Raw genomic sequence first — 9,147 nt, 5'->3', positions numbered from 1 at the left:
GCAATGGGTCACATTTTGCCCAAACCCCCCTGCGGTTTGCAAAATATCCCAAACATCCCAAACTCAACCCTTGAGCTATATTTTGGAGCCAAAATTTTTGCTTTCTGCACGTATTCGCAGTTTCATATTACAACTTTTTATACCGAAAATATGCCAATAACTGAATGCGGTGATGGATCACATTTTTCCCAAACTCTCCCTGCAGTTTTCAAAATATCCGAAACATCCCAAATTCGACCCTTGAACCATATTTTGGAGCCAAATTCTGGCTCTCTGCACATATTCGCAGTTTGAAACTACGAATTTTTATACCAAAAGTATGCCAATTACTGAGAGCGGCGGTAGGTCACATTTTGCACAATCCCCGCCTGCAGTTTTCAAAAAATCCCAAACATCCCAAATTCGACGCTTGACCCATATTTTGGAGCCAAATTCTGGCTCTCTGCAAGTATTCGCAATTTAAAATTACGACTTGTTATACCGACTATATGCCAATTACTGAGAGCAGCGATGGGTCACATTTTGCCCAAACCCTCCCTGCAGTTTTTAAAATCTCCCAAACATCCCAAATTCGACCCTTGAGCAATATTTTAGAGCCAAATTCTGGCTTTCTGCATGTATTCGCAGTTTGAAATTACGAATTTTTATACCGAAAATATGCCAATTACTGAAAGCGGCGAAGGATCACATTTTGCCCAAACCCTCCCTGTAATTTTCAAAATATCCCAAGCATCCCAAATTCGACCCTTCAGCCATATTTTGTAACCAAATTCTTGCTCTCTGCACATATTACAAGTTTAAAATTACGACATTTTATACCGAAAATATGCCAATTACCTAGAGCGGCGATGGGTCACATTTTGCCCCCACCCCACTGCTGTTTTCAAAATATCCCAAACTTCCCAAATTCGACACTTGAGCCATATTTTGGAGCCAAATTCTAGCTCTCTGCACGGATTCGCAGTTTGAAAATACGAATTTTATTACGAAAATAAGCCAATTACTGTGAGAGGCGATGAGTCACATTTTGCCCAAACCCAGCCTGCAATTTTTAAAAACTTCCCAAACTTCCCAAATTCGACGCTTGAGCCATATTTGGGAGCCAAATTCTAGCTCTCTGAACATATTCGCAGTTTAAAAATTACGACTTTTTATACCGAAAATATGCCAATTACTGAGAGCTGCGATGGGTCACAAGTTGCCCAACCCCCCTGTAGTTTTCAAAATATCCCAAACATCCCAAATTCGACCCTTGAGCCATATTTTGGAGCCAAATTATGGCTCTGTGCATGTATCCCTCCCCCAATTCCCCCCCTAGTGTTACCCCCCCCCCCCTCTCCATCCCGTCAAACAGAAAATGGCGACGAAAACGCTTTATTTACCCAGCCAAACCGTTCACCTCATTTGGACATACAACAGTAAATATTAATTATTACACCCTTTTAAACATTCACATGTCAGTCAGTTAGCCTAAATTCTCCTATATTCATTCATACATGACACTGCAATCATTGCAATTGTTTATAAATAGACACTAACTAACCCTGCTTGCTCCAAGGTATAAATACAGGTGCCAAATTTTGTTCAGAAGGCAACTCCAGCGCGGCTTAGTCGGATAGAACATGTTCCTAATCCGGATAGACCTGCGTTCGAGCCTGTCGCAACGGATGCAACTACAGGGCACAGATAGATTTCTGTGATGTCCTCTCCTGTAGGAGCATCAGTTTCGATAGATTCTCTGGATAGCCGGAGATTGATTGACTGCTCCCTTGGAATGTGGGGAAGGGTTGAAATCCGGGGGCCCACGGACGGATACCTGGATGCACTGACCTCGGGCAGGTCTTTCAATTCACCTGGATTTCAGGTGGGGAGAATGGAGGCAATTTGGGTCGACACAAATGGCTTCCTGGTCCCAGAACTCCATGGATACACGTGTCTGTGTATCCTTGGATACATGTCCGTGTATCACAGACAAGCACAGATAGTCACACGGGTTGATCACACGGATACATTTCCGTGTGATCCGTGAATCCGTGTGATACGGGATTCGAACCTAGGTAGGTGGGAATAAGGATATGGGAGGCAATTTGAGGGGACACAAATGGCTTCCTGGACCCCAGAACCCCATGGATACACGTGTCTGTGTATCCTTGGATACATGTCCGTGTAACATTACGGTTACGAAATCCCATATGATAAGATACATGGAAATCCCTAAGATACACGGATAGGTTCGTGTCACAGGTAACAGGGGGACGGAAGGGAGGGAGGAAGAGAGGGAGGGAGGGAGGAAGGGAGAGAGGGAGGGTATTTCAATTATCAGTTTTATTAATTACAATTAAATCAATTTAAATTAATTTAACTCAATTTAATTATGTTATTTTCAATTATCAAGGTATTTCAATTATCAGTTTTATTAATTACAATTAAATCAATTTAAATTAATTTAACTCAATTTAATTTAAGTTAGAAATTAAGATTTAATTAATTAAGATTAGTCTTAATTTAAATGAGTTTAAATCTAGGGAGGGAAGGAGGGAGGTTTATTTTCTGTTGTTAGTAACTATGACTTTCGCCCACGGTATCTGCATTCCGACGCTCCTCGCTTCCGACTGTATATACTTCAGAAAGTACGTAGTGCACAGCTATCGTTCGTTTGCGGTAGCTGTGTGAAGTCCCCGGCTGGCCTTCACGAGGCGCTCCTGTTTCCACAAACAGCCAGGGCATCCCCCCCTACTGCTGCTCTAAGGGGACCTTCCGTCTACCTGCAGTAGGGGCCATTTGTCAGTGACACTTGGTTTGAGCAATCCTGAAGGACGTCTGCCCCTGTCAAGGGTTTTCGCGCCTTGTCACCCATAAACTTTTGTGAAAACCATTACGGAGACGTACTGACCCCTGTCAGCACGATGGGTGACCTACATGACGATCCGGCTATGAATGACCGGTCGCCAGACTGTCCTAATTGTGGCAGATCCTTTCGTGACTATAGAGCTATGCGCGTTCACGTAAGTCGCATGCACAAGGTTCAATATCATCAAGAACTTGAAGAGGCCGCGAGTAGAGCGGGTAGGCCCAAAGCAAGGTGGACCGATGAGGAGAAACGCCTCCTGGCAATGGAAGAGGTAAGGCTGGAGGGTAGACCCCAGGCCGGCCGGGAAGGTATGAACCAGCGGCTGCAACAGCGCTTTCCTTCGCGAACTCTTGAGTCCATTAAGAGCCAAAGGAAGAGGCCCGAGTACAGAGAGTTGGTGGCGGAGTACAGAAACCGAGCGGAGGGCGAGGGCTCAGAGTCATCACTGTCTAACTCAGACAGGGAGGACGAACAGCCTAGCCCGTTGAGGAACCGTGGACGGAGAGGTAACGTTAGGGCGGCGGTGGGCGCCCCCGACGGAGCTGATCCCGACATGCCCCCCCCTGACGGGACCCCCCTGGAAGCTGCTTGGAAGGAAACTATGGTCGAATTCCTTGCAGCTATCGCACCCAGGGGCCAGGAAACCGGATGGGGGGAGGAACTCCTCGACGAGGCAATCACTGACCTGGTCAGTGGTAACGGCCATAACGTGGATAGGATCCTCGAGCGCCATGCTCGGGTGGTTACTACAGCCAAAAGATCTGGTGACCACGCACTGCGCCCCCGCCCTGCGCGTCGGCAGAGACCCCCCCCAATAAACCGTGCCGATCCAACCCAACCTCCGATTGGACGTAAGAGGGAACGAAGGGCACAGTATGTTCTGTGCCAGAGCCTGTACGAGAAGGATCGTTCAAAAGCTGCTGCGCGCGTCCTTTCCGGAGACTGGAAGGTTACCCCCACGGAGGTGGAACCAGCCCGTCTCTTTCCATTCTGGGAAGCACTATTCTCTAGACCCACATCGCCGGACCGCCGCCCAATTCGCGACCGTGACCCAGTTAATCAGCAACTAGGGAACCCAATAACACCAGAGGAAATCCTTGTTGCTCTCAAGGCAAGTAGCAGTGCTGCTCCTGGCCCAGACGGTATCACTATACGTTTACTTAAAGCTATACCAATCAGAGTGTTTGCAAAACTGTTTAATCTGTGGTTGGTAAACGAATCCCTGCCACATCCGTTTCGCAAGAACAAAACGGTGCTTATACCTAAGAAACCTAACCCAGACTCTCCTTCCCATTATCGCCCCATAACGATGTCATCAACGATAGTAAGGCTGTTCCATAAGATTCTGAGCAGCAGACTCTCTGAGGCAGTCAGGATCGACAGGCGGCAGAAGGCATTCATCCCCGTTGACGGATGCCCTGAAAACCTGGTGATCCTGGATGCCCTCCTTGCTGAGGCTCGTGCGCTTAAACACAACACGCACCTGGCGTTTCTGGATATGGAGAAGGCTTTCGATAGCGTCTCCCATCCGGCCATCCACCGGGCCATGAAACGTAAAGGCATCCCGAAGCCTTTAAGGACATATATCATGTCGGGCTATGACAGGTCCTCAACCATTATAACCAGCCAAGGTGAGAAGTCGAAGGACATCCTGATCACTAGGGGGGTGAAACAGGGTGACCCCCTGTCTCCATTTCTTTTCAACCTGATAATTGATGAGGCAATTACCAGGGCTAAAGACCTGGGGCTAGGGGTTGGTCTGGGCGGCGAAAAGGTATCAGCGCTGGCGTTCGCCGACGACCTGGTTGTGGCAGCGGAAACGGCTGCCGGACTACAGACACTCATAACCAGTATTTGCCGCACGCTGCGCGGCTCTGGTCTCAAAGTAAACGCCGCAAAATGCCGGACGCTGAGCATAGCGATTGATGCGCATCGAAAGACATGGCATGTCCCCACCAGGAAGGCATATTATGTCGGAGATGATGCAATCGGTACTATGAGTGTGGCGGACGAGTACAAGTACTTAGGGATACTGATCGGAGCCGGGGGCAGACGCTTATCCTATGGTTCCCTGTTTGAGGACGGCCTGACCAACATCACCAAGGCGCCGCTCAAACCCCAACAGAGGTTATACCTACTAAAGCACCACCTAATCCCCAAAATGAACCACCGCCTTGTCCTCGGACACGTGGCTAAAACGGAGTTGGCGAGGTTGGACCGGCGGCTGCGACACGCCACTCGTGGCTGGCTGCGGCTGCCCCATGACACCCCCAACGCCTTTATCCACGCCGACGTCAAGGACGGTGGACTAGGGATACCCGACTTTGCCACATCGATCCGGCTACAAAAGAACAAGCGGCTCGGGGCGCTGACCGGATCAGCGGACCCAGTGGTGGTGGCAGCGGCTCTCCTACCCGCATTCCAAGCGAGAATGCGCCGGTGGGTAGACCCGACCACGGCCGCTGGAACGCCATCTAGCAGGACGACCGAGTGCGCTAGAAGATGGAAGGCAAAACTGTACAGCATGGTCGACGGCGCCGGCCTCGCTTCCTCTTGTGAGGTCCCATCCTGTCACAAGTGGGTTGCGTCCGGTACCCGTTTGCTAAGCGGGGGAGATTTTGCCCACGCCGTCCAAATTAGGGCAAACGCTGTAGCCACGCCGTCTAGGGCGGCTAGGGGTAGACCCGAGGCTTCTGGTCTCTGCGACGCTTGTCGGAAACCAGGAACCCTGGGCCACATATCCCAGGCCTGCCATAAGACACACGGGGCTCGGGTGAAACGTCACGACGACATCACCCGGTTCGTAGCTGGCCGATTGCGGCAAAGAGGCTTTGAGGTGGAGCGTGAGGTCCGTATACCAGACGGAGGGACCTTCTGCAAGCCAGATATTATAGCTTGCAAAGGTGATGAGGCCTTCATATTAGACACCCAGGTCTCAGCTGATAACTTCCCACTGTCCCGTCCACATCAGAGCAAGTGCGACAAATACGGCACCCCCGAGATCCTGCAGAAGGTCCGGGAGTATACCGGTAAGCCTACAGTATCCGCCTCCTCAATAACCCTTAATTGGAGAGGTGGATGGTGCAAGGAGAGTGCGCGTGGTCTACAAGGTATGGGTCTCACCAAGAGCGATCTCGAGATTTGCTCCGTGAAGGCCCTGACCTGGACATATTCTATATACAGAATATGGTCCAAGGCCACGTCAAGGGGCAGGCCCCCCTAGCCCCGGGGTCACTGTGCACAGGGTGCATAAGGGTAACTATAGTCACGCTTAGGTGAACCGCAGCCAAGTCAGCTGGTAGCCAACTATCTAAGCAGTTTCGTCATCTGGAGTACCACTTCTCCTAATGGCGTCTCACAAGAGGGTGGATGACCTGGCAGAGCCCGCGAGTAGATAAGGCGGCATCCGGAGGGACCCCATGCGCATACATGATAACCCTCCCGCTCCGGGGCCTAGTTAGGAGCATCCACTGTGTCTAGTTTTCCATGTATGCCGACGTCAAATCATCATCCCTGCCGATTGGGCAGCCTGCTGCTTTGGCCTTCAGCGTTTGTTTGTTCTTTTTTACATGTTATACTGTGCACCCCTACCTATGTGTGCTGTGTAACATATAGAAAAAACCAAATACAAAAGAATTTTCCATTAATGTTTTTGTTTATTTTCAGGTTATTATTATGTATTATTAGTATCATCTTAACTCCTGTGGGTGTGATGAGATCTGCCATATATGTTTATTTTAGTTTGTGTGTGTTAGGGTATTAGGTATGCTTAGGGGTCCGTCTCGCCATGCCCTGTGGCTGGGGGGATCGGGCTCCGAAGCTACATAAAAACCCTATACCCCCCCGAAGTGGCAAGGGGAGTTAGGGGACAAAAAAAAAAAAAAAAAAAAATAGCGTAGGTTTCATTAGTATTGCGTAGTATCATTAGGTTTAACCAACCTAACCAACCTAAACTAACCTAACCTTACCTAATATAACCAACCTTTTTTAAAGTTCATAAACCTTTATACGCTATTAATACGCTATATTAAAGAAAATTATTTAAAAAAAATAGACTATATTAAATAAATTTAAAATTGTTCCTTAACTTGTTCCTTATTCCTCCCTTTATAGGGAGGGAGGGAGGGAGGGAGGGAGGGAGGGAGGGAGGAAGGGAGAGAGGGAGGGTATTTCAATTATCAGTTTTATTAATTACAATTAAATCAATTTAAATTAATTTAACTCAATTTAATTTAAGTTAGAAATCTAGTTAAGATTAGTCTTAATTTAAATGAGTTTAAATCTAGGGAGGGAAGGAGGGAGGTTTATTTTCTGTTGTTAGGTTAGCGTAGGTTTCATTAGTATTGCGTAGTGTCATTAGGTTTAACCAACCTAACCAACCTAAACTAACCTAACCTTACCTAATATAACCAACCTTTTTTAAAGTTCATAAACCTTTATAACATTAATGTGAACTATATTAAAGAAAATTATTTAAAAAAATAGACTATATTAAATAAATTTAAAATTGTTCCTTAACTTGTTCCTTGTTCCTCCCTTTATACACCTTTGGTAACTATAGGTTAAAAATAATAAAGTCATTAATTCCATTAGGCAGTTTTAGGTTAGTTTAGGTTACAGGTTAGGTTAGGTTTAGGTTTAGGTTAGGTTGGGAAATAAGTCAGTGCTTTAAACAACCAACGGCTAAAAGGACAGACTCCAAGATTAATGCTCTATCTTGCTGGATCGAGCATTAATGTGCATTAAATTATTAATTTAAATTAAATTATTAAAATTTTAAATTATTAGCATTAAAGCATGAATTGGATCTATTTGTGTACTCACACATAGGTGAGTACACATAAATGAATAACTTGTTCCTTTTCGTCTCACAATCGGGGATTCAAGGGTTCGAATCCCGGTCGGACAGGGTTGTAATTGTTGGTAGCGTTTCCTTTCACCCAATGCCTTTATTCACCTAGAAGTAAATAGTGAGTTACTTGCATCCTTGTGCAATGTAAACTATATTAAAGAAAATTATTTAAAAAAATAGACTATATTAAATAAATTTAAAATTGTTCCTTAACTTGTTCCTTGTTCCTCGCTTTATACACTTTTGGTAACTATAGGTTAAAAATAATAAAGTCATTAACTCCATTAGGCACTTTTAGGTTAGTTTAGGTTACAGGTTAGGTTAGGTTTAGGTTTAGGTTAGGTTGGGAAATAAGTCAGTGCTTTAAACAACCAACGGCTAAAAGGACAGACTCCAAGATTAATGTCTATCTTGCTGGATCGAGCATTAATGTGCATTAAATTATTAATTTAAATTAAATTATTAAATTTTTAAATTATTAGCATTAAAGCATGAATTGGATCTATTTGTGTACTCACACATAGGTAAGTACACATAAATTAATAACTTGTTCCTTCTTGTCTCACAATCGGGGATTCAAGGGTTCGAATCCCGGTCGGACAGGGTTGTAATTGTTGGTAGCGTTTCCTTTCACCCAATGCCTTTATTCACCTAGAAGTAAATAGTGAGTTACTTGCATCCTTGTGAGTGAGTGAGGGTTAGTCACTAGTTGGACCTTGTGGAATAGGTGTTATAAGCCTATCATATGTATATATATAAACTGCTTGTTCCACGAGTCAGTGATTTTACATGTGTTGACTAAATGATGCCTAAGAGAGCATATCTAAGACCTAAAATTTGGCCACTTTAGATTATTTTTACTTATAAATTATTTGAATTTATGCCAAGGCCATTTATGTTTTGAAGAGATTTGCTTAGGTTCTTTAATTACCGGTAGGTTGGTGGCATTTGCATGCAATTTGTGCGAGATCAATAGCATCCCAACATTTCCATTTTAGAGAAACACTCCATTTGTTGTTGGTTTGACTAAATAGTTGCTATAAGCACTATCATTAATGGAGAAATGGCTGGTATGTGTGAGTAAACTCCATTATGCAGTTTTAGGTTAGTTTGGGTTACAGGTTAGGTTAGGTTTTAGGTTACGGTGTTCAGGTTTGATTAGGTGACAGGTTGATGATTAGATGACACATACAAACCTATGAGTGTGTGTGTGTGTGTGTGTGTGTGTGTGTGTGTGTGTGTGTGTGTGTGTGTGTGTGTGTGTGTGTAAGAATGTCGCACATTGAAATGTGTAAATGTGATTATAATAGTTTTTACCGTCTGTGAAGAAAATGTCTGTAATCATTTGTTATTCCATTTTCTTTCAGCCTGCCTGCTTGCCTGCCTGCCTTCCTGCCAGACAAAATATCAACAAAATATCATCGAATTAGGCATTATTTTGCTG

The sequence above is a fragment of the Procambarus clarkii genome, chromosome 16 (assembly GCF_040958095.1).
Source record: "Procambarus clarkii isolate CNS0578487 chromosome 16, FALCON_Pclarkii_2.0, whole genome shotgun sequence".
NCBI classification, from domain to species: Eukaryota; Metazoa; Arthropoda; class Malacostraca; order Decapoda; family Cambaridae; genus Procambarus; species Procambarus clarkii.
This window is presented reverse-complemented; position numbering follows the sequence as displayed.